The sequence below is a fragment of the Cornus florida genome, unplaced genomic scaffold (assembly GCF_030987335.1).
Source record: "Cornus florida cultivar Cherokee Brave unplaced genomic scaffold, ASM3098733v1 CherokeeBrave_3.0.0_Hap2_Chr02, whole genome shotgun sequence".
Classification (NCBI taxonomy): domain Eukaryota; kingdom Viridiplantae; phylum Streptophyta; class Magnoliopsida; order Cornales; family Cornaceae; genus Cornus; species Cornus florida.
Genome location: NW_026775572.1, coordinates 81,297,473 through 81,318,099, shown reverse-complemented (window position 1 = coordinate 81,318,099; position 20,627 = coordinate 81,297,473). Strand labels below are relative to the sequence as shown.

At 45.0% G+C, this 20,627-nt stretch overlaps 80 non-coding genes across 80 annotated transcripts; all 80 read left to right on the top strand.

Annotated features, from left to right (window-relative positions):
* The first annotated feature begins 112 nt into the window (after window positions 1–112).
* Window positions 113–231, top strand: LOC132297223 (5S ribosomal RNA). The gene has a single exon (XR_009479090.1). It is a non-coding gene; the product is annotated as a 5S ribosomal RNA (ribosomal RNA).
* Window positions 232–370: 139 nt separating this feature from the next.
* On the top strand, window positions 371–489 carry LOC132298225 (5S ribosomal RNA). The gene has a single exon (XR_009479641.1). It is a non-coding gene; the product is annotated as a 5S ribosomal RNA (ribosomal RNA).
* A 139-nt stretch (window positions 490–628) lies between these two features.
* LOC132297052 (5S ribosomal RNA) lies at window positions 629–747 on the top strand. Its single transcript, XR_009478928.1, has one exon. It is a non-coding gene; the product is annotated as a 5S ribosomal RNA (ribosomal RNA).
* A 139-nt stretch (window positions 748–886) lies between these two features.
* On the top strand, window positions 887–1,005 carry LOC132297187 (5S ribosomal RNA). Its single transcript, XR_009479056.1, has one exon. It is a non-coding gene; the product is annotated as a 5S ribosomal RNA (ribosomal RNA).
* Window positions 1,006–1,144: 139 nt separating this feature from the next.
* LOC132297244 (5S ribosomal RNA) lies at window positions 1,145–1,263 on the top strand. The gene has a single exon (XR_009479110.1). It is a non-coding gene; the product is annotated as a 5S ribosomal RNA (ribosomal RNA).
* Window positions 1,264–1,408: 145 nt separating this feature from the next.
* Window positions 1,409–1,527, top strand: LOC132297051 (5S ribosomal RNA). The gene has a single exon (XR_009478927.1). It is a non-coding gene; the product is annotated as a 5S ribosomal RNA (ribosomal RNA).
* Window positions 1,528–1,666: 139 nt separating this feature from the next.
* LOC132297227 (5S ribosomal RNA) lies at window positions 1,667–1,785 on the top strand. The gene has a single exon (XR_009479093.1). It is a non-coding gene; the product is annotated as a 5S ribosomal RNA (ribosomal RNA).
* Window positions 1,786–1,924: 139 nt separating this feature from the next.
* Window positions 1,925–2,043, top strand: LOC132297183 (5S ribosomal RNA). Its single transcript, XR_009479052.1, has one exon. It is a non-coding gene; the product is annotated as a 5S ribosomal RNA (ribosomal RNA).
* A 139-nt stretch (window positions 2,044–2,182) lies between these two features.
* Window positions 2,183–2,301, top strand: LOC132297040 (5S ribosomal RNA). Its single transcript, XR_009478917.1, has one exon. It is a non-coding gene; the product is annotated as a 5S ribosomal RNA (ribosomal RNA).
* A 139-nt stretch (window positions 2,302–2,440) lies between these two features.
* LOC132297182 (5S ribosomal RNA) lies at window positions 2,441–2,559 on the top strand. The gene has a single exon (XR_009479051.1). It is a non-coding gene; the product is annotated as a 5S ribosomal RNA (ribosomal RNA).
* A 139-nt stretch (window positions 2,560–2,698) lies between these two features.
* LOC132298213 (5S ribosomal RNA) lies at window positions 2,699–2,817 on the top strand. Its single transcript, XR_009479630.1, has one exon. It is a non-coding gene; the product is annotated as a 5S ribosomal RNA (ribosomal RNA).
* Window positions 2,818–2,956: 139 nt separating this feature from the next.
* LOC132297286 (5S ribosomal RNA) lies at window positions 2,957–3,078 on the top strand. Its single transcript, XR_009479149.1, has one exon. It is a non-coding gene; the product is annotated as a 5S ribosomal RNA (ribosomal RNA).
* Window positions 3,079–3,217: 139 nt separating this feature from the next.
* LOC132297191 (5S ribosomal RNA) lies at window positions 3,218–3,336 on the top strand. The gene has a single exon (XR_009479060.1). It is a non-coding gene; the product is annotated as a 5S ribosomal RNA (ribosomal RNA).
* Window positions 3,337–3,475: 139 nt separating this feature from the next.
* Window positions 3,476–3,594, top strand: LOC132296819 (5S ribosomal RNA). Its single transcript, XR_009478707.1, has one exon. It is a non-coding gene; the product is annotated as a 5S ribosomal RNA (ribosomal RNA).
* A 139-nt stretch (window positions 3,595–3,733) lies between these two features.
* LOC132296818 (5S ribosomal RNA) lies at window positions 3,734–3,852 on the top strand. Its single transcript, XR_009478706.1, has one exon. It is a non-coding gene; the product is annotated as a 5S ribosomal RNA (ribosomal RNA).
* Window positions 3,853–3,991: 139 nt separating this feature from the next.
* On the top strand, window positions 3,992–4,110 carry LOC132297263 (5S ribosomal RNA). The gene has a single exon (XR_009479127.1). It is a non-coding gene; the product is annotated as a 5S ribosomal RNA (ribosomal RNA).
* A 139-nt stretch (window positions 4,111–4,249) lies between these two features.
* LOC132297064 (5S ribosomal RNA) lies at window positions 4,250–4,371 on the top strand. Its single transcript, XR_009478940.1, has one exon. It is a non-coding gene; the product is annotated as a 5S ribosomal RNA (ribosomal RNA).
* A 127-nt stretch (window positions 4,372–4,498) lies between these two features.
* LOC132297206 (5S ribosomal RNA) lies at window positions 4,499–4,620 on the top strand. Its single transcript, XR_009479074.1, has one exon. It is a non-coding gene; the product is annotated as a 5S ribosomal RNA (ribosomal RNA).
* Window positions 4,621–4,759: 139 nt separating this feature from the next.
* LOC132297270 (5S ribosomal RNA) lies at window positions 4,760–4,878 on the top strand. The gene has a single exon (XR_009479134.1). It is a non-coding gene; the product is annotated as a 5S ribosomal RNA (ribosomal RNA).
* Window positions 4,879–5,023: 145 nt separating this feature from the next.
* LOC132297150 (5S ribosomal RNA) lies at window positions 5,024–5,142 on the top strand. Its single transcript, XR_009479021.1, has one exon. It is a non-coding gene; the product is annotated as a 5S ribosomal RNA (ribosomal RNA).
* A 145-nt stretch (window positions 5,143–5,287) lies between these two features.
* On the top strand, window positions 5,288–5,409 carry LOC132297063 (5S ribosomal RNA). Its single transcript, XR_009478939.1, has one exon. It is a non-coding gene; the product is annotated as a 5S ribosomal RNA (ribosomal RNA).
* A 127-nt stretch (window positions 5,410–5,536) lies between these two features.
* On the top strand, window positions 5,537–5,655 carry LOC132297232 (5S ribosomal RNA). Its single transcript, XR_009479098.1, has one exon. It is a non-coding gene; the product is annotated as a 5S ribosomal RNA (ribosomal RNA).
* A 139-nt stretch (window positions 5,656–5,794) lies between these two features.
* LOC132297091 (5S ribosomal RNA) lies at window positions 5,795–5,916 on the top strand. Its single transcript, XR_009478965.1, has one exon. It is a non-coding gene; the product is annotated as a 5S ribosomal RNA (ribosomal RNA).
* A 127-nt stretch (window positions 5,917–6,043) lies between these two features.
* On the top strand, window positions 6,044–6,165 carry LOC132297222 (5S ribosomal RNA). Its single transcript, XR_009479089.1, has one exon. It is a non-coding gene; the product is annotated as a 5S ribosomal RNA (ribosomal RNA).
* A 139-nt stretch (window positions 6,166–6,304) lies between these two features.
* LOC132297287 (5S ribosomal RNA) lies at window positions 6,305–6,423 on the top strand. Its single transcript, XR_009479150.1, has one exon. It is a non-coding gene; the product is annotated as a 5S ribosomal RNA (ribosomal RNA).
* A 139-nt stretch (window positions 6,424–6,562) lies between these two features.
* On the top strand, window positions 6,563–6,681 carry LOC132297129 (5S ribosomal RNA). Its single transcript, XR_009479001.1, has one exon. It is a non-coding gene; the product is annotated as a 5S ribosomal RNA (ribosomal RNA).
* A 139-nt stretch (window positions 6,682–6,820) lies between these two features.
* LOC132297119 (5S ribosomal RNA) lies at window positions 6,821–6,939 on the top strand. Its single transcript, XR_009478991.1, has one exon. It is a non-coding gene; the product is annotated as a 5S ribosomal RNA (ribosomal RNA).
* Window positions 6,940–7,078: 139 nt separating this feature from the next.
* LOC132298200 (5S ribosomal RNA) lies at window positions 7,079–7,197 on the top strand. The gene has a single exon (XR_009479618.1). It is a non-coding gene; the product is annotated as a 5S ribosomal RNA (ribosomal RNA).
* Window positions 7,198–7,336: 139 nt separating this feature from the next.
* Window positions 7,337–7,455, top strand: LOC132297074 (5S ribosomal RNA). The gene has a single exon (XR_009478949.1). It is a non-coding gene; the product is annotated as a 5S ribosomal RNA (ribosomal RNA).
* A 139-nt stretch (window positions 7,456–7,594) lies between these two features.
* LOC132298189 (5S ribosomal RNA) lies at window positions 7,595–7,713 on the top strand. Its single transcript, XR_009479607.1, has one exon. It is a non-coding gene; the product is annotated as a 5S ribosomal RNA (ribosomal RNA).
* Window positions 7,714–7,840: 127 nt separating this feature from the next.
* LOC132297186 (5S ribosomal RNA) lies at window positions 7,841–7,959 on the top strand. The gene has a single exon (XR_009479055.1). It is a non-coding gene; the product is annotated as a 5S ribosomal RNA (ribosomal RNA).
* A 139-nt stretch (window positions 7,960–8,098) lies between these two features.
* Window positions 8,099–8,217, top strand: LOC132297134 (5S ribosomal RNA). The gene has a single exon (XR_009479006.1). It is a non-coding gene; the product is annotated as a 5S ribosomal RNA (ribosomal RNA).
* Window positions 8,218–8,356: 139 nt separating this feature from the next.
* On the top strand, window positions 8,357–8,475 carry LOC132296857 (5S ribosomal RNA). Its single transcript, XR_009478743.1, has one exon. It is a non-coding gene; the product is annotated as a 5S ribosomal RNA (ribosomal RNA).
* Window positions 8,476–8,614: 139 nt separating this feature from the next.
* LOC132297247 (5S ribosomal RNA) lies at window positions 8,615–8,733 on the top strand. The gene has a single exon (XR_009479112.1). It is a non-coding gene; the product is annotated as a 5S ribosomal RNA (ribosomal RNA).
* Window positions 8,734–8,872: 139 nt separating this feature from the next.
* LOC132296964 (5S ribosomal RNA) lies at window positions 8,873–8,991 on the top strand. The gene has a single exon (XR_009478844.1). It is a non-coding gene; the product is annotated as a 5S ribosomal RNA (ribosomal RNA).
* A 139-nt stretch (window positions 8,992–9,130) lies between these two features.
* Window positions 9,131–9,249, top strand: LOC132298177 (5S ribosomal RNA). Its single transcript, XR_009479596.1, has one exon. It is a non-coding gene; the product is annotated as a 5S ribosomal RNA (ribosomal RNA).
* A 139-nt stretch (window positions 9,250–9,388) lies between these two features.
* LOC132296949 (5S ribosomal RNA) lies at window positions 9,389–9,507 on the top strand. The gene has a single exon (XR_009478830.1). It is a non-coding gene; the product is annotated as a 5S ribosomal RNA (ribosomal RNA).
* A 139-nt stretch (window positions 9,508–9,646) lies between these two features.
* LOC132297162 (5S ribosomal RNA) lies at window positions 9,647–9,765 on the top strand. The gene has a single exon (XR_009479032.1). It is a non-coding gene; the product is annotated as a 5S ribosomal RNA (ribosomal RNA).
* A 139-nt stretch (window positions 9,766–9,904) lies between these two features.
* Window positions 9,905–10,023, top strand: LOC132298165 (5S ribosomal RNA). Its single transcript, XR_009479585.1, has one exon. It is a non-coding gene; the product is annotated as a 5S ribosomal RNA (ribosomal RNA).
* Window positions 10,024–10,162: 139 nt separating this feature from the next.
* LOC132297141 (5S ribosomal RNA) lies at window positions 10,163–10,284 on the top strand. The gene has a single exon (XR_009479013.1). It is a non-coding gene; the product is annotated as a 5S ribosomal RNA (ribosomal RNA).
* A 127-nt stretch (window positions 10,285–10,411) lies between these two features.
* LOC132297321 (5S ribosomal RNA) lies at window positions 10,412–10,533 on the top strand. Its single transcript, XR_009479182.1, has one exon. It is a non-coding gene; the product is annotated as a 5S ribosomal RNA (ribosomal RNA).
* Window positions 10,534–10,672: 139 nt separating this feature from the next.
* LOC132297098 (5S ribosomal RNA) lies at window positions 10,673–10,794 on the top strand. Its single transcript, XR_009478971.1, has one exon. It is a non-coding gene; the product is annotated as a 5S ribosomal RNA (ribosomal RNA).
* Window positions 10,795–10,921: 127 nt separating this feature from the next.
* LOC132297334 (5S ribosomal RNA) lies at window positions 10,922–11,043 on the top strand. Its single transcript, XR_009479194.1, has one exon. It is a non-coding gene; the product is annotated as a 5S ribosomal RNA (ribosomal RNA).
* Window positions 11,044–11,182: 139 nt separating this feature from the next.
* On the top strand, window positions 11,183–11,301 carry LOC132297149 (5S ribosomal RNA). The gene has a single exon (XR_009479020.1). It is a non-coding gene; the product is annotated as a 5S ribosomal RNA (ribosomal RNA).
* A 139-nt stretch (window positions 11,302–11,440) lies between these two features.
* Window positions 11,441–11,559, top strand: LOC132297143 (5S ribosomal RNA). The gene has a single exon (XR_009479015.1). It is a non-coding gene; the product is annotated as a 5S ribosomal RNA (ribosomal RNA).
* Window positions 11,560–11,698: 139 nt separating this feature from the next.
* LOC132297170 (5S ribosomal RNA) lies at window positions 11,699–11,817 on the top strand. Its single transcript, XR_009479040.1, has one exon. It is a non-coding gene; the product is annotated as a 5S ribosomal RNA (ribosomal RNA).
* Window positions 11,818–11,956: 139 nt separating this feature from the next.
* LOC132297290 (5S ribosomal RNA) lies at window positions 11,957–12,075 on the top strand. The gene has a single exon (XR_009479153.1). It is a non-coding gene; the product is annotated as a 5S ribosomal RNA (ribosomal RNA).
* A 139-nt stretch (window positions 12,076–12,214) lies between these two features.
* LOC132298153 (5S ribosomal RNA) lies at window positions 12,215–12,333 on the top strand. The gene has a single exon (XR_009479574.1). It is a non-coding gene; the product is annotated as a 5S ribosomal RNA (ribosomal RNA).
* Window positions 12,334–12,472: 139 nt separating this feature from the next.
* Window positions 12,473–12,591, top strand: LOC132297105 (5S ribosomal RNA). The gene has a single exon (XR_009478978.1). It is a non-coding gene; the product is annotated as a 5S ribosomal RNA (ribosomal RNA).
* Window positions 12,592–12,730: 139 nt separating this feature from the next.
* LOC132296839 (5S ribosomal RNA) lies at window positions 12,731–12,849 on the top strand. The gene has a single exon (XR_009478726.1). It is a non-coding gene; the product is annotated as a 5S ribosomal RNA (ribosomal RNA).
* A 127-nt stretch (window positions 12,850–12,976) lies between these two features.
* On the top strand, window positions 12,977–13,095 carry LOC132297252 (5S ribosomal RNA). The gene has a single exon (XR_009479117.1). It is a non-coding gene; the product is annotated as a 5S ribosomal RNA (ribosomal RNA).
* A 139-nt stretch (window positions 13,096–13,234) lies between these two features.
* LOC132297126 (5S ribosomal RNA) lies at window positions 13,235–13,353 on the top strand. The gene has a single exon (XR_009478998.1). It is a non-coding gene; the product is annotated as a 5S ribosomal RNA (ribosomal RNA).
* Window positions 13,354–13,492: 139 nt separating this feature from the next.
* On the top strand, window positions 13,493–13,611 carry LOC132296856 (5S ribosomal RNA). Its single transcript, XR_009478742.1, has one exon. It is a non-coding gene; the product is annotated as a 5S ribosomal RNA (ribosomal RNA).
* A 139-nt stretch (window positions 13,612–13,750) lies between these two features.
* LOC132297167 (5S ribosomal RNA) lies at window positions 13,751–13,869 on the top strand. Its single transcript, XR_009479037.1, has one exon. It is a non-coding gene; the product is annotated as a 5S ribosomal RNA (ribosomal RNA).
* A 139-nt stretch (window positions 13,870–14,008) lies between these two features.
* LOC132297153 (5S ribosomal RNA) lies at window positions 14,009–14,127 on the top strand. The gene has a single exon (XR_009479024.1). It is a non-coding gene; the product is annotated as a 5S ribosomal RNA (ribosomal RNA).
* Window positions 14,128–14,266: 139 nt separating this feature from the next.
* Window positions 14,267–14,385, top strand: LOC132296765 (5S ribosomal RNA). Its single transcript, XR_009478656.1, has one exon. It is a non-coding gene; the product is annotated as a 5S ribosomal RNA (ribosomal RNA).
* Window positions 14,386–14,524: 139 nt separating this feature from the next.
* On the top strand, window positions 14,525–14,643 carry LOC132296948 (5S ribosomal RNA). The gene has a single exon (XR_009478829.1). It is a non-coding gene; the product is annotated as a 5S ribosomal RNA (ribosomal RNA).
* A 139-nt stretch (window positions 14,644–14,782) lies between these two features.
* On the top strand, window positions 14,783–14,901 carry LOC132297215 (5S ribosomal RNA). The gene has a single exon (XR_009479082.1). It is a non-coding gene; the product is annotated as a 5S ribosomal RNA (ribosomal RNA).
* A 139-nt stretch (window positions 14,902–15,040) lies between these two features.
* On the top strand, window positions 15,041–15,159 carry LOC132298142 (5S ribosomal RNA). Its single transcript, XR_009479563.1, has one exon. It is a non-coding gene; the product is annotated as a 5S ribosomal RNA (ribosomal RNA).
* A 139-nt stretch (window positions 15,160–15,298) lies between these two features.
* LOC132297140 (5S ribosomal RNA) lies at window positions 15,299–15,420 on the top strand. The gene has a single exon (XR_009479012.1). It is a non-coding gene; the product is annotated as a 5S ribosomal RNA (ribosomal RNA).
* Window positions 15,421–15,547: 127 nt separating this feature from the next.
* LOC132297205 (5S ribosomal RNA) lies at window positions 15,548–15,669 on the top strand. Its single transcript, XR_009479073.1, has one exon. It is a non-coding gene; the product is annotated as a 5S ribosomal RNA (ribosomal RNA).
* A 139-nt stretch (window positions 15,670–15,808) lies between these two features.
* On the top strand, window positions 15,809–15,927 carry LOC132297087 (5S ribosomal RNA). The gene has a single exon (XR_009478961.1). It is a non-coding gene; the product is annotated as a 5S ribosomal RNA (ribosomal RNA).
* Window positions 15,928–16,066: 139 nt separating this feature from the next.
* On the top strand, window positions 16,067–16,185 carry LOC132296855 (5S ribosomal RNA). The gene has a single exon (XR_009478741.1). It is a non-coding gene; the product is annotated as a 5S ribosomal RNA (ribosomal RNA).
* Window positions 16,186–16,324: 139 nt separating this feature from the next.
* Window positions 16,325–16,443, top strand: LOC132297061 (5S ribosomal RNA). The gene has a single exon (XR_009478937.1). It is a non-coding gene; the product is annotated as a 5S ribosomal RNA (ribosomal RNA).
* A 139-nt stretch (window positions 16,444–16,582) lies between these two features.
* LOC132296793 (5S ribosomal RNA) lies at window positions 16,583–16,701 on the top strand. Its single transcript, XR_009478683.1, has one exon. It is a non-coding gene; the product is annotated as a 5S ribosomal RNA (ribosomal RNA).
* A 139-nt stretch (window positions 16,702–16,840) lies between these two features.
* Window positions 16,841–16,959, top strand: LOC132297104 (5S ribosomal RNA). Its single transcript, XR_009478977.1, has one exon. It is a non-coding gene; the product is annotated as a 5S ribosomal RNA (ribosomal RNA).
* A 139-nt stretch (window positions 16,960–17,098) lies between these two features.
* Window positions 17,099–17,217, top strand: LOC132296837 (5S ribosomal RNA). Its single transcript, XR_009478724.1, has one exon. It is a non-coding gene; the product is annotated as a 5S ribosomal RNA (ribosomal RNA).
* Window positions 17,218–17,344: 127 nt separating this feature from the next.
* Window positions 17,345–17,463, top strand: LOC132297251 (5S ribosomal RNA). The gene has a single exon (XR_009479116.1). It is a non-coding gene; the product is annotated as a 5S ribosomal RNA (ribosomal RNA).
* A 139-nt stretch (window positions 17,464–17,602) lies between these two features.
* LOC132297125 (5S ribosomal RNA) lies at window positions 17,603–17,721 on the top strand. The gene has a single exon (XR_009478997.1). It is a non-coding gene; the product is annotated as a 5S ribosomal RNA (ribosomal RNA).
* A 139-nt stretch (window positions 17,722–17,860) lies between these two features.
* On the top strand, window positions 17,861–17,979 carry LOC132296854 (5S ribosomal RNA). The gene has a single exon (XR_009478740.1). It is a non-coding gene; the product is annotated as a 5S ribosomal RNA (ribosomal RNA).
* Window positions 17,980–18,118: 139 nt separating this feature from the next.
* Window positions 18,119–18,237, top strand: LOC132297165 (5S ribosomal RNA). Its single transcript, XR_009479035.1, has one exon. It is a non-coding gene; the product is annotated as a 5S ribosomal RNA (ribosomal RNA).
* A 139-nt stretch (window positions 18,238–18,376) lies between these two features.
* LOC132297152 (5S ribosomal RNA) lies at window positions 18,377–18,495 on the top strand. Its single transcript, XR_009479023.1, has one exon. It is a non-coding gene; the product is annotated as a 5S ribosomal RNA (ribosomal RNA).
* A 139-nt stretch (window positions 18,496–18,634) lies between these two features.
* Window positions 18,635–18,753, top strand: LOC132296764 (5S ribosomal RNA). Its single transcript, XR_009478655.1, has one exon. It is a non-coding gene; the product is annotated as a 5S ribosomal RNA (ribosomal RNA).
* A 139-nt stretch (window positions 18,754–18,892) lies between these two features.
* On the top strand, window positions 18,893–19,011 carry LOC132296947 (5S ribosomal RNA). Its single transcript, XR_009478828.1, has one exon. It is a non-coding gene; the product is annotated as a 5S ribosomal RNA (ribosomal RNA).
* Window positions 19,012–19,150: 139 nt separating this feature from the next.
* LOC132297214 (5S ribosomal RNA) lies at window positions 19,151–19,269 on the top strand. Its single transcript, XR_009479081.1, has one exon. It is a non-coding gene; the product is annotated as a 5S ribosomal RNA (ribosomal RNA).
* Window positions 19,270–19,408: 139 nt separating this feature from the next.
* On the top strand, window positions 19,409–19,527 carry LOC132298130 (5S ribosomal RNA). Its single transcript, XR_009479552.1, has one exon. It is a non-coding gene; the product is annotated as a 5S ribosomal RNA (ribosomal RNA).
* A 139-nt stretch (window positions 19,528–19,666) lies between these two features.
* LOC132297139 (5S ribosomal RNA) lies at window positions 19,667–19,788 on the top strand. Its single transcript, XR_009479011.1, has one exon. It is a non-coding gene; the product is annotated as a 5S ribosomal RNA (ribosomal RNA).
* Window positions 19,789–19,915: 127 nt separating this feature from the next.
* Window positions 19,916–20,037, top strand: LOC132297204 (5S ribosomal RNA). Its single transcript, XR_009479072.1, has one exon. It is a non-coding gene; the product is annotated as a 5S ribosomal RNA (ribosomal RNA).
* A 139-nt stretch (window positions 20,038–20,176) lies between these two features.
* Window positions 20,177–20,295, top strand: LOC132297086 (5S ribosomal RNA). Its single transcript, XR_009478960.1, has one exon. It is a non-coding gene; the product is annotated as a 5S ribosomal RNA (ribosomal RNA).
* Window positions 20,296–20,434: 139 nt separating this feature from the next.
* Window positions 20,435–20,553, top strand: LOC132296853 (5S ribosomal RNA). The gene has a single exon (XR_009478739.1). It is a non-coding gene; the product is annotated as a 5S ribosomal RNA (ribosomal RNA).
* Window positions 20,554–20,627: the final 74 nt, after the last annotated feature.

Below are 20,627 nucleotides of genomic sequence, written 5' to 3'. Positions count from 1 at the left end.
TTTAATTTTAATTTTATTAATATGTATTTATTTATTTCCCGGCGAATGTGTCGGAAGGGCAGTAGAACGGTAGCGGAAGGGGTTTATAGGGAAATGGAGGCGAGAATAGGTCGGGTGTGATCATACCAGCACTAATGCACCCGATCCCATCAGAACTCCGTAGTTAAGCGTGCTTGGGCGAGAGTAGTACTAGGATGGGTGACCCCCTGGGATGTCCTCGTGTTGCACCCCTTTTTAGTCCGGTTTTGTATTTTTAATTTTAATTTTAATTTTATTAATATGTATTTATTTATTTCCCGGCGAATGCGTCGGAAGGGCAATAGAACGGTAGCGGAAGGGGTTTATAGGGAAATGGAGGCGAGAATATGTCGGGTGCGATCATACCAGCACTAATGCACCGGATCCCATCAGAACTCCGCAGTTAAGCGTGCTTGGGCGAGAGTAGTACTAGGATGGGTGACCCCCTGGGAAGTCCTCGTGTTGCACCCCTTTTTAGTCCGGTTTTGTATTTTTAATTTTAATTTTAATTTTATTAATATGTATTTATTTATTTCCCGGCGAATGCGTCGGAAGGGCAATAGAACGGTAGCGGAAGGGGTTTATAGGGAAATGGAGGCGAGAATACGTCGGGTGCGATCATACCAGCACTAATGCACCGGATCCCATCAGAACTCCGCAGTTAAGCGTGCTTGGGCGAGAGTAGTACTAGGATGGGTGACCCCCTGGGATGTCCTCGTGTTGCACCCATTTTTAGTCCGGTTTTGTATTTTTTATTTTAATTTTAATTTTATTAATATGTATTTATTTATTTCCCGGCGAATGCGTCGGAAGGGCAATAGAACGGTAGCGGAAGGGGTTTATAGGGAAATGGAGGCGAGAATATGTCGGGTGCGATCATACCAGCACTAATGCACCCGCTCCCATCAGAACTCCGCAGTTAAGCGTGCTTGGGCGAGAGTAGTACTAGGATGGGTGACCCCCTGGGAAGTCCTCGTGTTGCACCCCTTTTTAGTCCGGTTTTGTATTTTTAATTTTAATTTTAATTTTATTAATATGTATTTATTTATTTCCCGGCGAATGCGTCGGAAGGGCAATAGAACGGTAGCGGAAGGGGTTTATAGGGAAATGGAGGCGAGAATATGTCGGGTGCGATCATACCAGCACTAATGCACCCGATCCCATCAGAACTCCGCAGTTAAGCGTGCTTGGGCAAGAGTAGTACTAGGATGGGTGACCCCCTGGGATGTCCTCGTGTTGCACCCCTTTTTAGTCCGGTTTTGTATTTTTAATTTTAATTTTAATTTTAATTTTATTAATATGTATTTATTTATTTCCCGGCGAATGCTTCGGAAGGGCAATAGAACGGTAGCGGAAGGGATTTACAGGGAAATGGAGGCGAGAATATGTCGGGTGCGATCATACCAGCACTAATGCACCGGATCCCATCAGAACTCCGCAGTTAAGCGTGCTTGGGCGAGAGTAGTACTAGGATGGGTGACCCCCTGGGATGTCCTCGTGTTGCACCCATTTTTAGTCCGGTTTTGTATTTTTTATTTTAATTTTAATTTTATTAATATGTATTTATTTATTTCCCGGCGAATGCGTCGGAAGGGCAATAGAACGGTAGCGGAAGGGGTTTATTGGGAAATGGAGGCGAGAATATGTCGGGTGCGATCATACCAGCACTAATGCACCCGATCCCATCATAACTCCGCAGTTAAGCGTGCTTGGGCGAGAGTAGTACTAGGATGGGTGACCCCCTGGGAAGTCCTCGTGTTGCACCCCTTTTTAGTCCGGTTTTGTATTTTTAATTTTAATTTTAATTTTATTAATATGTATTTATTTATTTCCCGGCGAATGCGTCGGAAGGGCAATAGAACGGTAGCGGAAGGGGTTTATAGGGAAATGGAGGCGAGAATATGTCGGGTGCGATCATACCAGCACTAATGCACCCGATCCCATCAGAACTCCGCAGTTAAGCGTGCTTGGGCGAGAGTAGTACTAGGATGGGTGACCCCCTGGGATGTCCTCGTGTTGCACCCCTTTTTAGTCTGGTTTTGTATTTTTAATTTTAATTTTAATTTCATTAATATGTATTTATTTATTTCCCGGCGAATGCGTCGGAAGGGCAATAGAACGGTAGCGGAAGGGGTTTATAGGGAAATGGAGGCGAGAATATGTCGGGTGCGATCATACCAGCACTAATGCACCCGATCCCATCAGAACTCCGCAGTTAAGCGTGCTTGGGCGAGAGTAGTACTAGGATGGGTGACCCCTTGGGAAGTCCTCGTGTTGCACCCCTTTTTAGTCCGGTTTTGTATTTTTAATTTTAATTTTAATTTTCTTAATATGGATTTATTTATTTCCCGGCGAATGCGTCGGAAGGGCAATAGAACGGTAGCGGAAAGGGTTTATAGGGAAATGGAGGCGAGAATATGTCGGGTGCGATCATACCAGCACTAATGCACCCGATCCCATCAGAACTCCGCAGTTAAGCGTGCTTGGGCGAGAGTAGTACTAGGATGGGTGACCCCCTGGGATGTCCTCGTGTTGCACCCCTTTTTAGTCCGGTTTTGTATTTTTAATTTTAATTTTAATTTTATTAATATGTATTTATTTATTTCCTGGCGAATGCGTCGGAAGGGCAATAGAACGGTAGCGGAAGGGGTTTATAGGGAAATGGAGGCGAGAATATGTCGGGTGCGATCATACCAGCACTAATGCACCGGATCCCATCAGAACTCCGCAGTTAAGCGTGCTTGGGCGAGAGTAGTACTAGGATGGGTGACCCCCTGGGAAGTCCTCGTGTTGCACCCCTTTTTAGTCCGGTTTTGTATTTTTAATTTTAATTTTAATTTTATTAATATTTATTTATTTATTTCCCGGCGAATGCGTCGGAAGGGCAATAGAACGGTAGCGGAAGGGGTTTATAGGGAAATGGAGGCGAGAATATGTCGGGTGCGATCATACCAGCACTAATGCACCGGATCATACCATCAGAACTCCGCAGTTTAGCGTGCTTTGGCGAGAGTAGTACTAGGATGGGTGACCCCCTGGGAAGTCCTCGTGTTGCACCCCTTTTTAGTCCGGTTTTGTATTTTTAATTTTAATTTTAATTTTATTAATATGTATTTATTTATTTCCCGGCGAATGCGTCGGAAGGGCAATAGAACAGTAGCGGAAGGGGTTTATAGGGAAATGGAGGCGAGAATATGTCGGGTGCGATCATACCAGCATTAATGCACCCGATCCCATCAGAACTCCGCAGTTAAGCGTGCTTGGGCGAGAGTAGTACTAGGATGGGTGACCCCCTGGAAAGTCCTCGTGTTGCACCCCTATTTAGTCCGGTTTTGTATTTTTAATTTTAATTTTAATTTTATTAATATGTATTTATTTATTTCCCGGCGAATTTGTCGGAAGGGCAATAGAACGGTAGCGGAAGGGGTTTATAGGGAAATGGAGGCGAGAATATGTCGGGTGCGATCATACCAGCACTAATGCACTGGATCCCATCAGAACTCCGCAGTTAAGCGTGCTTGGGCGAGAGTAGTACTAGGATGGGTGACCCCCTGGGAAGTCCTCGTGTTGCACCCCTTTTTAGTCCGGTTTTGTATTTTTAATTTTAATTTTAATTTTATTAATATGTATTTATTTGTTTCCCGGCGAATGCGTCGGAAGGGCAATAGAACGGTAGCGGAAGGGGTTTATAGGGAAATGGAGGCAAGAATATGTCGGGTGCGATCATACCAGCACTAACGCACCGGATCCCATCAGAACTCCGTAGTTAAACGTGCTTGGGCGAGAGTAGTACTAGGATGGGTGACCCCCTGGGAAGTCCTCGTGTTGCACCCCTTTTTAGTCCGGTTTTGTATTTTTAATTTTAATTTTAATTTTATTAATATGTATTTATTTATTTCCCGGCGAATGCGTCGGAAGGGCAATAGAACGGTAGCGGAAGGGGTTTATAGGGAAATGGAGGCGAAAATATGTCCGGTGCGATCATACCGGCACTAATGCAACGGATCCCATCAGAACTCCGCAGTTAAGCGTGCTTGGGCGAAAGTAGTACTAAGATGGGTGACCCACTGGGAAGTCCTCGTGTTGCACCCCTTTTTAGTCCGGTTTTGTATTTTTAATTTTAATTTTAATTTTATTAATATGTATTTATTTATTTCCCGGCGAATGCGTCGGAAGGGCAATAGAACGGTAGCGGAAGGGGTTTATAGGGAAATGGAGGCGAGAATATGTCGGGTGCGATCATACCAGCACTAATGCACCGGATCATACCATCAGAACTCCGCAGTTAAGCGTGCTTGGGCGAGAGTAGTACTAGGATGGGTGACCCCCTGGGAAGTCCTCGTGTTGCACCCCTTTTTAGTCCGGTTTTGTATTTTTAATTTTATTAATATGTATTTATTTATTTCCCGGCGAATGCGTCGGAAGGGCAATAGAACGGTAGCGGAAGGGGTTTATAGGGAAATGGAGGCGAGAATATGTCGGGTGCGATCATACCAGCACTAATGCACCGGATCATACCATCAGAACTCCGCAGTTTAGCGTGCTTGGGCGAGAGTAGTACTAGGATGGGTGACCCCCTGGGAAGTCCTCGTGTTGCACCCCTTTTTAGTCCGGTTTTGTATTTTTAATTTTAATTTTAATTTTATTAATATGTATTTATTTATTTCCCGGCGAATGCGTCGGAAGGGCAATAGAACGGTAGCGGAAGGGGTTTATAGGGAAATGGAGGCGAGAATATGTCGGGTGCGATCATACCAGCACTAATGCACCCGACCCCATCATAACTCCGCAGTTAAGCGTGCTTGGGCGAGAGTAGTACTAGGATGGGTGACCCCCTGGGAAGTCCTCGTGTTGCACCCCTTTTTAGTCCGGTTTTGTATTTTTAATTTTAATTTTAATTTTAATTTTATTAATATGTATTTATTTATTTCTCGGCGAATGCGTCGGAAGGGCAATAGAACGGTAGCGGAAGGGGTTTATAGGGAAATGGAGGCGAGAATATGTCGGGTGCGATCATACCAGCACTAATGCACCCGACCCCATCAGAACTCCGCAGTTAAGCGTGCTTGGGCGAGAGTAGTACTAGGATGGGTGACCCCCTGGGAAGTCCTCGTGTTGCACCCCTTTTTAGTCCGGTTTTGTATTTTTAATTTTAATTTTAATTTTAATTTTATTAATATGTATTTATTTATTTCCCGGCGAATGCGTCGGAAGGGCAATAGAACGGTAGCGGAAGGGGTTTATAGGGAAATGGAGGCGAGAATATGTCGGGTGCGATCATACCAGCACTAATGCACCGGATCATACCATCAGAACTCCGCAGTTAAGCGTGCTTGGGCGAGAGTAGTACTAGGATGGGTGACCCCCTGGGAAGTCCTCGTGTTGCACCCCTTTTTAGTCCGGTTTTGTATTTTTAATTTTATTAATATGTATTTATTTATTTCCCGGCGAATGCGTCGGAAGGGCAATAGAACGGTAGCGGAAGGGGTTTATAGGGAAATGGAGGCGAGAATATATCAGGTGCGATCATACCAGCACTAATGCACCGGATCCCATCAGAACTCCGCAGTTTAGCGTGCTTGGGCGAGAGTAGTATTAGGATGGGTGTCCCCCTGGGAAGTCCTCGTGTTGCACCCCTTTTTAGTCCGGTTTTGTATTTTTAATTTTAATTTTAATTTTATTAATATGTATTTATTTATTTCCCGGCGAATGCGTCGGAAGGGCAATAGAACGGTAGCGGAAGGGGTTTATAGGGAAATGGAGGCGAGAATATGTCGGGTGCGATCATACCAGCACTAATGCACCGGATCATACCATCAGAACTCCGCAGTTAAGCGTGCTTGGGCGAGAGTAGTACTAGGATGGGTGACCCCTTGGGAAGTCCTCGTGTTGCACCCCTTTTTAGTCCGGTTTTGTATTTTTAATTTTATTAATATGTATTTATTTATTTCCCGGCGAATGCGTCGGAAGGGCAATAGAACGGTAGCGGAAGGGGTTTATAGGGAAATGGAGGCGAGAATATGTCGGTTGCGATCATACCAGCACTAATGCACCGGATCATACCATCAGAGCTCCGCAGTTAAGCGTGCTTGGGCGAGAGTAGTACTAGGATGGGTGACCCCCTGGGAAGTCCTCGTGTTGCACCCCTTTTTAGTCCGGTTTTGTATTTTTAATTTTAATTTTAATTTTATTAATATGTATTTATTTATTTCCCGGCGAATGCCTCGGAAGGGCAATAGAACGGTAGCGGATGGGGTTTACAGGGAAATAGAGGCGAGAATATGTCGGGTGCGATCATACCAGCACTAATGCACCCGATCCCATCAGAACTCCGCAGTTAAGCGTGCTTTGGCGAGAGTAGTACTAGGATGGGTGACCCCCTGGAAAGTCCTCGTGTTGCACACCTTTTTAGTCTGGTTTTGTATTTTTAATTTTAATTTTAATTTTATTAATATGTATTTATTTATTTCCCGGCGAATGCGTCGGAAGGGCAATAGAACGGTAGCGGAAGGGGTTTATAGGGAAATGGAGGCGAGAATATGTCGGGTGTGATCATACCAGCATTAATGCACCCGATCCCATCAGAACTCCGCAGTTAAGCGTGCTTGGGCGAGAGTAGTACTAGGATGGGTGACCCCCTGGGAAGTCCTCGTGTTGCACCCCTTTTTAGTCCGGTTTTGTATTTTTATTTTTAATTTTAATTTTATTAATATGTATTTATTTATTTCCCGGCGAATGCGTCGGAAGGGCAATAGAACGGTAGCGGAAGGGGTTTATAGGGAAATGGAGGCGAGAATATGTTGGGTGCGATCATACCAGCACTAATGCACCGGATCCCATCAGAACACCGCAGTTAAGCGTGCTTGGGCGAGAGTAGTACTAGGATGGGTGACCCCCTGCGAAGTCCTCGTGTTGCACTCCTTTTTAGTCCGGTTTTGTATTTTTAATTTTAATTTTAATTTTATTAATATGTATTTATTTATTTCCCGGCGAATGCGTCGGAAGGGCAATAGAACGGTAGCGGAAGGGGTTTATAGGGAAATGGAGGCGAGAATATGTCGGGTGCGATCATACCAGCACTAATGCACCGGATCCCATCAGAACTCCGCAGTTAAGCGTGCTTGGGCGAGAGTAGTACTAGGATGGGTGACCCCCTGGGAAGTCCTCGTGTTGCACCCCTTTTTAGTCCGGTTTTGTATTTTTAATTTTAATTTTAATTTTATTAATATGTATTTATTTATTTCCCGGCGAATGCGTCGGAAGGGCAATAGAACGGTAGCGGAAGGGGTTTATAGGGAAATGGAGGCGAGAATATGTCGGGTGCGATCATACCAGCACCAATGCACCGGATCCCATCAGAACTCCGCAGTTAAGCGTGCTTGGGCGAGAGTAGTACTAGGATGGGTGACCCCCTGGGATGTCCTCGTGTTGCACCCCTTTTTAGTCCGGTTTTGTATTTTTAATTTTAATTTTAATTTTATTAATATGTATTTATTTATTTCCCAGCGAATGCGTCGGAAGGGCAATAGAACGGTAGCGGAAGGGGTTTATAGGGAAATGGAGGCGAGAATATGTCGGGTGCGATCATACCAGCACTAATGCACCGGATCCCATCAGAACTCCGCAGTTAAGCGTGCTTGGGCGAGAGTAGTACTAGGATGGGTGACCCCCTGGGAAGTCCTCGTGTTGCACCCCTTTTTAGTCCGGTTTTGTATTTTTAATTTTATTAATATGTATTTATTTATTTCCCGGCGAATGCGTCGGAAGGGCAATATAACGGTAGCGGAAGGGGTTTATAGGGAAATGGAGGCGAGAATATGTCGGGTGCGATCAAACCAGCACTAATGCACCCGATCCCATCAGAACTCCGCAGTTAAGCGTGCTTGGGCGAGAGTAGTACTAGGATGGGTGACCCCCTGGGAAGTCTTCGTGTTGCACCCCTTTTTAGTCCGGTTTTGTATTTTTAATTTTAATTTTAATTTTATTAATATGTGTTTATTTATTTCCCGGCGAATGCGTCGGAAGGGCAATAGAACGGTAACGGAAGGGGTTTATAGGGAAATGGAGGCAAGAATATGTCGGGTGCGATCATACCAGCACTAACACACCTGATCCCATCAGAACTCCGCAGTTAAGCGTGCTTGGGCGAGAGTTGTACTAGGATGGGTGACCCTCTGGGAAGTCCTCGTGTTGCACCCCTTTTTAGTCCGGTTTTGTATTTTTAATTTTAATTTTAATTTTATTAATATGTATTTATTGATTTCCCGGCGAATGCGTCGGAAGGGCAATAGAACGGTAGCGGAAGGGGTTTATAAGGAAATGGAGGCGAGAATATGTCGGGTGCGATCATACCAGCACTAATGCACCGGATCCCATCAGAACTCCGCAGTTAAGCGTGTTTGGGCGAGAGTAGTACTAGGATGGGTGACCCCCTGGGAAGTCCTCGTGTTGCACCCCTTTTTAGTCCGGTTTTGTATTTTTAATTTTAATTTTAGTTTTATTAATATGTATTTATTTATTTCCCGGCGAATGCGTCGGAAGGGAAATAGAACGGTAGCGGAAGGGGTTTATAGGGAAATGGAGGCGAGAATATGTCGGGTGCGATCATTCCAGCACTAATGCACCGGATCCCATCAGAAATCCGCAGTTAAGCGTGCTTGGGCGAGAGTAGTATTAGGATGGGTGACCCCCTGGGAAGTCGTCGTGTTGCACCCCTTTTTAGTCCGGTTTTGTATTTTTAATTTTAATTTTAATTTTATTAATATGTATTTATTTATTTCCCGGCGAATGCGTCGGAAGGGCAATAGAACGGTAGCGGAAGGGGTTTATAGGGAAATGGAGGCGAGAATATGTCGGGTGCGATCATACCAGCACTAATGCACCGGATCCCATCAGAACTCCGCAGTTAAGCGTTCTTGGGCGAGAGTAGTACTAGGATGGGTGACCCCCTGGGAAGTCCTCGTGTTGCACCCCTTTTTAGTCCGGTTTTGTATTTTTAATTTTAATTTTAATTTTATCAATATGTATTTATTTATTTCCCGGCGAATGCGTCGGAAGGGCAATACAACGGTAGCGGAAGGGGTTTATAGGGAAATGGAGGCAAGAATATGTCGGGTGCGATCATACCAGCACTAATGCACCGGATCCCATCAGAACTCCGCAGTTAAGCGTGCTTGGGCGAGAGTAGTACTAGGATGGGTGACCCCCTGGGAAGTCCTCGTGTTGCACCCCTTTTTAGTCCGGTTTTGTATTTTTAATTTTAATTTTAATTTTATTAATATGTATTTATTTATTTCCCGGCGAATGCGTCGGAAGGGCAATAGAACGGTAGCGGAAGGGGTTTATAGGGAAATGGAGGCGAGAATATGTCGGGTGCGATCATACCAGCACTAATGCACCGGATCCCATCAGAACTCCGCAGTTAAGCGTGCTTGGGCGAGAGTAGTACTAGGATGGGTGACCCCCTGGAAAGTCCTCGTGTTGCACCCCTTTTTAGTCCGGTTTTGTATTTTTAATTTTAATTTTAATTTTATTAATATGTATTTATTTATTTCCCGGCGAATGCGTCGGAAGGGAAATAGAACGGTAGCGGAAGGGGTTTATAGGGAAATGGAGGCGAGAATATGTCGGGTGCGATCATTCCAGCACTAATGCACCGGATCCCATCAGAAATCCGCAGTTAAGCGTGCTTGGGCGAGAGTAGTACTAGGATGGGTGACCCCCTGGGAAGTCCTCGTGTTGTACCCCTTTTTAGTCCGGTTTTGTATTTTTAATTTTAATTTTAATTTTATTAATATGTATTTATTTATTTCCCGGCGAATGCGTCGGAAGGGCAATAGAACGGTAGCGGAAGGGGTTTATAGGGAAATGGAGGCGAGAATTTGTCGGGTGCGATCATACCAGCACTAATGCACCGGATCCCATCAGAACTCCGCAGTTAAGCGTGCTTGGGCGAGAGTAGTACTAGGATGGGTGACCCCCTGGGAAGTCCTCGTGTTGCACCCCTTTTTAGTCCGGTTTTGTATTTTTAATTTTAATTTTAATTTTATTAATATGTATTTATTTATTTCCCGGCGAATGCGTCGGAAGGGCAATAGAACGGTAGCGGAAGGGGTTTATAGGGAAATGGAGGCGAGAATATGTCGGGTGCGATCATACCAGCACTAATGCACTGGATCATACCATCAGAACTCCGCAGTTAAGCGTGCTTGGGCGAGAGTAGTACTAGGATGGGTGACCCCCTGGGAAGTCCTCGTGTTGCACCCCTTTTTAGTCCGGTTTTGTATTTTTAATTTTATTAATATGTATTTATTTATTTCCCGGCGAATGTGTCGGAAGGGCAATAGAACGGTAGCGGAAGGGGTTTATAGGGAAATGGAGGCGAGAATATGTCGGGTGCGATCATACCAGCACTAATGCACCGGATCATACCATCAGAACTCCGCAGTTTAGCGTGCCTGGGCGAGAGTAGCACTAGGATGGGTGACCCCCTAGGAAGTCCTCGTGTTGCACCCCTTTTTAGTCCGGTTTTGTAATTTTAATTTTAATTTTAATTTTATTAATATGTATTTATTTATTTCCCGGCGAATGCGTCGGAAGGGCAATAGAACGGTAGCGGAAGGGGTTTATAGGGAAATGGAGGCGAGAATATGTCGGGTGCGATCATACCAGCACTAATGCACCGGATCATACCATCAGAACTCCGCAGTTAAGCGTGCTTGGGCGAGAGTAGTACTAGGATGGGTGACCCCCTGGGAAGTCCTCGTGTTGCACCCATTTTTAGTCCGGTTTTGTATTTTTAATTTTATTAATATGTATTTATTTATTTCCCGGCGAATGCGTCGGAAGGGCAATAGAACGGTAGCGGAAGGGGTTTATGGGGAAATGGAGGCGAGAATATGTCGGGTGCGATCATAGCAGCACTAATGCACCGGATCATACCATCAGAACTCCGCAGTTTAGCGTGCTTGGGCGAGAGTAGTACTAGGATGGGTGAACCCCTGGGAAGTCCTCGTGTTGCACCCCTTTTTAGTCCGGTTTTGTATTTTTAATTTTAATTTTAATTTTATTAATATGTATTTATTTATTTTCCGGCGAATGCGTCGGAAGGGCAATAGAACGGTAGCGGAAGGGGTTTATAGGGAAATGGAGGCGAGAATATGTCGGGTGCGATCATACCAGCACTAATGCACCCGACCCCATCAGAACTCCGCAGTTAAGCGTGCTTGGGCGAGAGTAGTACTAGGATGGGTGACCCCCTGGGAAGTCCTCGTGTTGCACCCCTTTTTAGTCCGGTTTTGTATTTTTATTTTTAATTTTAATTTTATTAATATGTATTTATTTATTTCCCGGCGAATGCGTCGGAAGGGCAATAGAACGGTAGCGGAAGGGGTTTATAGGGAAATGGAGGCGAGAATATGTCGGGTGCGATCATACCAGCACTAATGTACCGGATCCCATCAGAACTCCGCAGTTAAGCGTGCTTGGGCGAGAGTAGTACTAGGATGGGTGACCCCCTGGGAAGTCCTCTTGTCGCGCCCCTTTTTAGTCCGGTTTTTTTTTTTTAATTTTAATTTTAATTTTATTAATATGTATTTATTTATTTCCCGGCGAATGCGTCGGAAGGGCAATAGAACGGTAGCGGATGGGGTTTACAGGGAAATAGAGGCGAGAATATGTCGGGTGCGATCATACCAGCACTAATGTACCGGATCCCATCAGAACTCCGCAGTCAAGCGTGCTTGGGCGAGAGTAGTACTAGGATGGGTGACCCCCTGGGAAGTCCTCTTGTTGCACCCCTTTTTAGTCCGGTTTTGTATTTTTAATTTTAATTTTAATTTTATTAATATGTATTTATTTATTTCCCGGCGAATGCGTCGGAAGGGCAATAGAACGGTAGCGGAAGGGGTTTATAGGGAAATGGAGGCGAGAATATGTTGGGTGCGATCATACCAGCACTAATGCACCGGATCCCATCAGAACACCGCCGTTAAGCGTGCTTGGGGGAGAGTAGTACTAGGATGGGTGACCCCCTGCGAAGTCCTCGTGTTGCACTCCTTTTTAGTCCGGTTTTGTATTTTTAATTTTAATTTTAATTTTATTAATATGTATTTATTTATTTCCCGGCGAATGCGTCGGAAGGGCAATAGAACGGTAGCGGAAGGGGTTTATAGGGAAATGGAGGCGAGAATATGTCGGGTGCGATCATACCAGCACTAATGCACCGGATCCCATCAGAACTCCGCAGTTAAGCGTGCTTGGGCGAGAGTAGTACTAGGATGGGTGACCCCCTGGGAAGTCCTCGTGTTGCACCCCTTTTTAGTCCGGTTTTGTATTTTTAATTTTAATTTTAATTTTATTAATATGTATTTATTTATTTCCCGGCGAATGCGTCGGAAGGGCAATAGAACGGTAGCGGAAGGGGTTTATAGGGAAATGGAGGCGAGAATATGTCGGGTGCGATCATACCAGCACCAATGCACCGGATCCCATTAGAACTCCGCAGTTAAGCGTGCTTGGGCGAGAGTAGTACTAGGATGGGTGACCCCCTGGGATGTCCTCGTGTTGCACCCCTTTTTAGTCCGGTTTTGTATTTTTAATTTTAATTTTAATTTTATTAATATGTATTTATTTATTTCCCAGCGAATGCGTCGGAAGGGCAATAGAACGGTAGCGGAAGGGGTTTATAGGGAAATGGAGGCGAGAATATGTCGGGTGCGATCATACCAGCACTAATGCACCGGATCCCATCAGAACTCCGCAGTTAAGCGTGCTTGGGCGAGAGTTGTACTAGGATGGGTGACCCCCTGGGAAGTCCTCGTGTTGCACCCCTTTTTAGTCCGGTTTTGTATTTTTAATTTTATTAATATGTATTTATTTATTTCCCGGCGAATGCGTCGGAAGGGCAATATAACGGTAGCGGAAGGGGTTTATAGGGAAATGGAGGCGAGAATATGTCGGGTGCGATCAAACCAGCACTAATGCACCCGATCGCATCAGAACTCCGCAGTTAAGCGTGCTTGGGCGAGAGTAGTACTAGGATGGGTGACCCCCTGGGAAGTCTTCGTGTTGCACCCCTTTTTAGTCCGGTTTTGTATTTTTAATTTTAATTTTAATTTTATTAATATGTGTTTATTTATTTCCCGGCGAATGCGTCGGAAGGGCAATAGAACGGTAACGGAAGGGGTTTATAGGGAAATGGAGGCAAGAATATGTCGGGTGCGATCATACCAGCACTAACGCACCTGATCCCATCAGAACTCCGCAGTTAAGCGTGCTTGGGCGAGAGTTGTACTAGGATGGGTGACCCTCTGGGAAGTCCTCGTGTTGCACCCCTTTTTAGTCCGGTTTTGTATTTTTAATTTTAATTTTAATTTTATTAATATGTATTTGTTGATTTCCCGGCGAATGCGTCGGAAGGGCAATAGAACGGTAGCGGAAGGGGTTTATAGGGAAATGGAGGCGAGAATATGTCGGGTGCGATCATACCAGCACTAATGCACCGGATCCCATCAGAACTCCGCAGTTAAGCGTGTTTGGGCGAGAGTAGTACTAGGATGGGTGACCCCCTGGGAAGTCCTCGTGTTGCACCCCTTTTTAGTCCGGTTTTGTATTTTTAATTTTAATTTTAGTTTTATTAATATGTATTTATTTATTTCCCGGCGAATGCGTTGGAAGGGAAATAGAACGGTAGCGGAAGGGGTTTATAGGGAAATGGAGGCGAGAATATGTCGGGTGCGATCATTCCAGCACTAATGCACCGGATCCCATCAGAAATCCGCAGTTAAGCGTGCTTGGGCGAGAGTAGTATTAGGATGGGTGACCCCCTGGGAAGTCCTCGTGTTGCACCCCTTTTTAGTCCGGTTTTGTATTTTTAATTTTAATTTTAATTTTATTAATATGTATTTATTTATTTCCCGGCGAATGCGTCGGAAGGGCAATAGAACGGTAGCGGAAGGGGTTTATAGGGAAATGAAGGCGAGAATATGTCGGGTGCGATCATAGCAGCACTAATGCACCGGATCCCATCAGAACTCCGCAGTTAAGCGTTCTTGGGCGAGAGTAGTACTAGGATGGGTGACCCCCTGGGAAGTCCTCGTGTTGCACCCCTTTTTAGTCCGGTTTTGTATTTTTAATTTTAATTTTAATTTTATCAATATGTATTTATTTATTTCCCGGCGAATGCGTCGGAAGGGCAATACAACGGTAGCGGAAGGGGTTTATAGGGAAATGGAGGCAAGAATATGTCGGGTGCGATCATACCAGCACTAATGCACCGGATCCCATCAGAACTCCGCAGTTAAGCGTGCTTGGGCGAGAATAGTACTAGGATGGGTGACCCCCTGGGAAGTCCTCGTGTTGCACCCCTTTTTAGTCCGGTTTTGTATTTTTAATTTTAATTTTAATTTTATTAATATGTATTTATTTATTTCCCGGCGAATGCGTCGGAAGGGCAATAGAACGGTAGCGGAAGGGGTTTATAGGGAAATGGAGGCGAGAATATGTCGGGTGCGATCATACCAGCACTAATGCACCGGATCCCATCAGAACTCCGCAGTTAAGCGTGCTTGGGCGAGAGTAGTACTAGGATGGGTGACCCCCTGGAAAGTCCTCGTGTTGCACCCCTTTTTAGTCCGGTTTTGTATTTTTAATTTTAATTTTAATTTTATTAATATGTATTTATTTATTTCCCGGCGAATGCGTCGGAAGGGAAATAGAACGGTCGCGGAAGGGGTTTATAGGGAAATGGAGGCGAGAATATGTCGGGTGCGATCATTCCAGCACTAATGCACCGGATCCCATCAGAAATCCGCAGTTAAGCGTGCTTGGGCGAGAGTAGTACTAGGATGGGTGACCCCCTGGGAAGTCCTCGCGTTGTACCCCTTTTTAGTCCGGTTTTGTATTTTTAATTTTAATTTTAATTTTATTAATATGTATTTATTTATTTCCCGGCGAATGCGTCGGAAGGGCAATAGAACGATAGCGGAAGGGGTTTATAGGGAAATGGAGGCGAGAATTTGTCGGGTGCGATCATACCAGCACTAATGCACCGGATCCCATCAGAACTCCGCAGTTAAGCGTGCTTGGGCGAGAGTAGTACTAGGATGGGTGACCCCCTGGGAAGTCCTCGTGTTGCACCCCTTTTTAGTCCGGTTTTGTATTTTTAATTTTAATTTTAATTTTATTAATATGTATTTATTTATTTCCCGGCGAATGCGTCGGAAGGGCAATAGAACGGTAGCGGAAGGGGTTTATAGGGAAATGGAGGCGAGAATATGTCGGGTGCGATCATACCAGCACTAATGCACTGGATCATACCATCAGAACTCCGCAGTTAAGCGTGCTTGGGCGAGAGTAGTACTAGGATGGGTGACCCCCTGGGAAGTCCTCGTGTTGCACCCCTTTTTAGTCCGGTTTTGTATTTTTAATTTTATTAATATGTATTTATTTATTTCCCGGCGAATGTGTCGGAAGGGCAATAGAACGGTAGCGGAAGGGGTTTATAGGGAAATGGAGGCGAGAATATGTCGGGTGCGATCATACCAGCACTAATGCACCGGATCATACCATCAGAACTCCGCAGTTTAGCGTGCTTGGGCGAGAGTAGTACTAGGATGGGTGACCCCCTGGGAAGTCCTCGTGTTGCACCCCTTTTTAGTCCGGTTTTGTAATTTTAATTTTAATTTTAATTTTATTAATATGTATTTATTTATTTCCCGGCGAATGCGTCGGAAGGGCAATAGAACGGTAGCGGAAGGGGTTTATAGGGAAATGGAGGCAAGAATATGTCGGGTGCGATCATACCAGCACTAACGCACCTGATCCCATCAGAACTCCGCAGTTAAGCGTGCTTGGGCGAGAGTTGTACTAGGATGGGTGACCCCCTGGGAAGTCCTCGTGTTGCACCCCTTTTTAGTCCGGTTTTGTATTTCTAATTTTAATTTTAATTTTATTAATATGTATTTATTGATTTCCCGGCGAATGCGTCGGAAGGGCAATAGAACGGTAGCGGAAGGGGTTTATAGGGAAATAGAGGCGAGAATATGTCGGGTGCGATCATACCAGCACTAATGCACCGGATCCCATCAGAACTCCGCAGTTAAGCGTGTTTGGGCGAGAGTAGTACTAGGATGGGTGACCCCCTGGGAAGTCCTCGTGTTGCACCCCTTTTTAGTCCGGTTTTGTATTTTTAATTTTAATTTTAGTTTTATTAATATGTATTTATTTATTTCCCGGCGAATGCGTCGGAAGGGAAATAGAACGGTAGCGGAAGGGGTTTATAGGGAAATGGAGGCGAGAATATGTCGGGTGCGATCATTCCAGCACTAATGCACCGGATCCCATCAGAAATCCGCAGTTAAGCGTGCTTGGGCGAGAGTAGTACTAGGATGGGTGACCCCCTGGGAAGTCCTCGTGTTGCACCCCTTTTTAGTCCGGTTTTGTATTTTTAATTTTAATTTTAATTTTATTAATATGTATTTATTTATTTCCCGGCGAATGCGTCGGAAGGGCAATAGAACGGTAGCGGAAGGGGTTTATAGGGAAATGGAGGCGAGAATATGTCGGGTGCGATCATACCAGCACCAATGCACCGGATCCCATCAGAACTCCGCAGTTAAGCGTGCTTGGGCGAGAGTAGTACTAGGATGGGTGACCCCCTGGGAAGTCCTCGTGTTGCACCCCTTTTTAGTCCGGTTTTGTATTTTTAATTTTAATTTTAATTTTATTAATATGTATTTATTTATTTCCCGGCGAATGCGTCGGAAGGGCAATAGAACGGTAGCGGAAGGGGTTTATAGGGAAATGGAGGCGAGAATATGTCGGGTGCGATCATACCAGCACCAATGCACCGGATCCCATTAGAACTCCGCAGTTAAGCGTGCTTGGGCGAGAGTAGTACTAGGATGGGTGACCCCCTGGGATGTCCTCGTGTTGCACCCCTTTTTAGTCCGGTTTTGTATTTTTAATTTTAATTTTAATTTTATTAATATGTATTTATTTATTTCCCAGCGAATGCGTCGGAAGGGCAATAGAACGGTAGCGGAAGGGGTTTATAGGGAAATGGAGGCGAGAATATGTCGGGTGCGATCATACCAGCACTAATGCACCGGATCCCATCAGAACTCCGCAGTTAAGCGTGCTTGGGCGAGAGTTGTACTAGGATGGGTGACCCCCTGGGAAGTCCTCGTGTTGCACCCCTTTTTAGTCCGGTTTTGTATTTTTAATTTTATTAATATGTATTTATTTATTTCCCGGCGAATGCGTCGGAAGGGCAATATAACGGTAGCGGAAGGGGTTTATAGGGAAATGGAGGCGAGAATATGTCGGGTGCGATCAAACCAGCACTAATGCACCCGATCGCATCAGAACTCCGCAGTTAAGCGTGCTTGGGCGAGAGTAGTACTAGGATGGGTGACCCCCTGGGAAGTCTTCGTGTTGCACCCCTTTTTAGTCCGGTTTTGTATTTTTAATTTTAATTTTAATTTTATTAATATGTGTTTATTTATTTCCCGGCGAATGCGTCGGAAGGGCAATAGAACGGTAACGGAAGGGGTTTATAGGGAAATGGAGGCAAGAATATGTCGGGTGCGATCATACCAGCACTAACGCACCTGATCCCATCAGAACTCCGCAGTTAAGCGTGCTTGGGCGAGAGTTGTACTAGGATGGGTGACCCTCTGGGAAGTCCTCGTGTTGCACCCCTTTTTAGTCCGGTTTTGTATTTTTAATTTTAATTTTAATTTTATTAATATGTATTTGTTGATTTCCCGGCGAATGCGTCGGAAGGGCAATAGAACGGTAGCGGAAGGGGTTTATAGGGAAATGGAGGCGAGAATATGTCGGGTGCGATCATACCAGCACTAATGCACCGGATCCCATCAGAACTCCGCAGTTAAGCGTGTTTGGGCGAGAGTAGTACTAGGATGGGTGACCCCCTGGGAAGTCCTCGTGTTGCACCCCTTTTTAGTCCGGTTTTGTATTTTTAATTTTAATTTTAGTTTTATTAATATGTATTTATTTATTTCCCGGCGAATGCGTTGGAAGGGAAATAGAACGGTAGCGGAAGGGGTTTATAGGGAAATGGAGGCGAGAATATGTCGGGTGCGATCATTCCAGCACTAATGCACCGGATCCCATCAGAAATCCGCAGTTAAGCGTGCTTGGGCGAGAGTAGTATTAGGATGGGTGACCCCCTGGGAAGTCCTCGTGTTGCACCCCTTTTTAGTCCGGTTTTGTATTTTTAATTTTAATTTTAATTTTATTAATATGTATTTATTTATTTCCCGGCGAATGCGTCGGAAGGGCAATAGAACGGTAGCGGAAGGGGTTTATAGGGAAATGAAGGCGAGAATATGTCGGGTGCGATCATAGCAGCACTAATGCACCGGATCCCATCAGAACTCCGCAGTTAAGCGTTCTTGGGCGAGAGTAGTACTAGGATGGGTGACCCCCTGGGAAGTCCTCGTGTTGCACCCCTTTTTAGTCCGGTTTTGTATTTTTAATTTTAATTTTAATTTTATCAATATGTATTTATTTATTTCCCGGCGAATGCGTCGGAAGGGCAATACAACGGTAGCGGAAGGGGTTTATAGGGAAATGGAGGCAAGAATATGTCGGGTGCGATCATACCAGCACTAATGCACCGGATCCCATCAGAACTCCGCAGTTAAGCGTGCTTGGGCGAGAATAGTACTAGGATGGGTGACCCCCTGGGAAGTCCTCGTGTTGCACCCCTTTTTAGTCCGGTTTTGTATTTTTAATTTTAATTTTAATTTTATTAATATGTATTTATTTATTTCCCGGCGAATGCGTCGGAAGGGCAATAGAACGGTAGCGGAAGGGGTTTATAGGGAAATGGAGGCGAGAATATGTCGGGTGCGATCATACCAGCACTAATGCACCGGATCCCATCAGAACTCCGCAGTTAAGCGTGCTTGGGCGAGAGTAGTACTAGGATGGGTGACCCCCTGGAAAGTCCTCGTGTTGCACCCCTTTTTAGTCCGGTTTTGTATTTTTAATTTTAATTTTAATTTTATTAATATGTATTTATTTATTTCCCGGCGAATGCGTCGGAAGGGAAATAGAACGGTCGCGGAAGGGGTTTATAGGGAAATGGAGGCGAGAATATGTCGGGTGCGATCATTCCAGCACTAATGCACCGGATCCCATCAGAAATCCGCAGTTAAGCGTGCTTGGGCGAGAGTAGTACTAGGATGGGTGACCCCCTGGGAAGTCCTCGCGTTGTACCCCTTTTTAGTCCGGTTTTGTATTTTTAATTTTAATTTTAATTTTATTAATATGTATTTATTTATTTCCCGGCGAATGCGTCGGAAGGGCAATAGAACGATAGCGGAAGGGGTTTATAGGGAAATGGAGGCGAGAATTTGTCGGGTGCGATCATACCAGCACTAATGCACCGGATCCCATCAGAACTCCGCAGTTAAGCGTGCTTGGGCGAGAGTAGTACTAGGATGGGTGACCCCCTGGGAAGTCCTCGTGTTGCACCCCTTTTTAGTCCGGTTTTGTATTTTTAATTTTAATTTTAATTTTATTAATATGTATTTATTTATTTCCCGGCGAATGCGTCGGAAGGGCAATAGAACGGTAGCGGAAGGGGTTTATAGGGAAATGGAGGCGAGAATATGTCGGGTGCGATCATACCAGCACTAATGCACTGGATCATACCATCAGAACTCCGCAGTTAAGCGTGCTTGGGCGAGAGTAGTACTAGGATGGGTGACCCCCTGGGAAGTCCTCGTGTTGCACCCCTTTTTAGTCCGGTTTTGTATTTTTAATTTTATTAATATGTATTTATTTATTTCCCGGCGAATGTGTCGGAAGGGCAATAGAACGGTAGCGGAAGGGGTTTATAGGGAAATGGAGGCGAGAATATGTCGGGTGCGATCATACCAGCACTAATGCACCGGATCATACCATCAGAACTCCGCAGTTTAGCGTGCTTGGGCGAGAGTAGTACTAGGATGGGTGACCCCCTGGGAAGTCCTCGTGTTGCACCCCTTTTTAGTCCGGTTTTGTAATTTTAATTTTAATTTTAATTTTATTAATATGTATTTATTTATTTCCCGGCGAATGCGTCGGAAGGGCAATAGAACGGTAGCGGAAGGGGTTTATAGGGAAATGGAGGCAAGAATATGTCGGGTGCGATCATACCAGCACTAACGCACCTGATCCCATCAGAACTCCGCAGTTAAGCGTGCTTGGGCGAGAGTTGTACTAGGATGGGTGACCCCCTGGGAAGTCCTCGTGTTGCACCCCTTTTTAGTCCGGTTTTGTATTTCTAATTTTAATTTTAATTTTATTAATATGTATTTATTGATTTCCCGGCGAATGCGTCGGAAGGGCAATAGAACGGTAGCGGAAGGGGTTTATAGGGAAATAGAGGCGAGAATATGTCGGGTGCGATCATACCAGCACTAATGCACCGGATCCCATCAGAACTCCGCAGTTAAGCGTGTTTGGGCGAGAGTAGTACTAGGATGGGTGACCCCCTGGGAAGTCCTCGTGTTGCACCCCTTTTTAGTCCGGTTTTGTATTTTTAATTTTAATTTTAGTTTTATTAATATGTATTTATTTATTTCCCGGCGAAT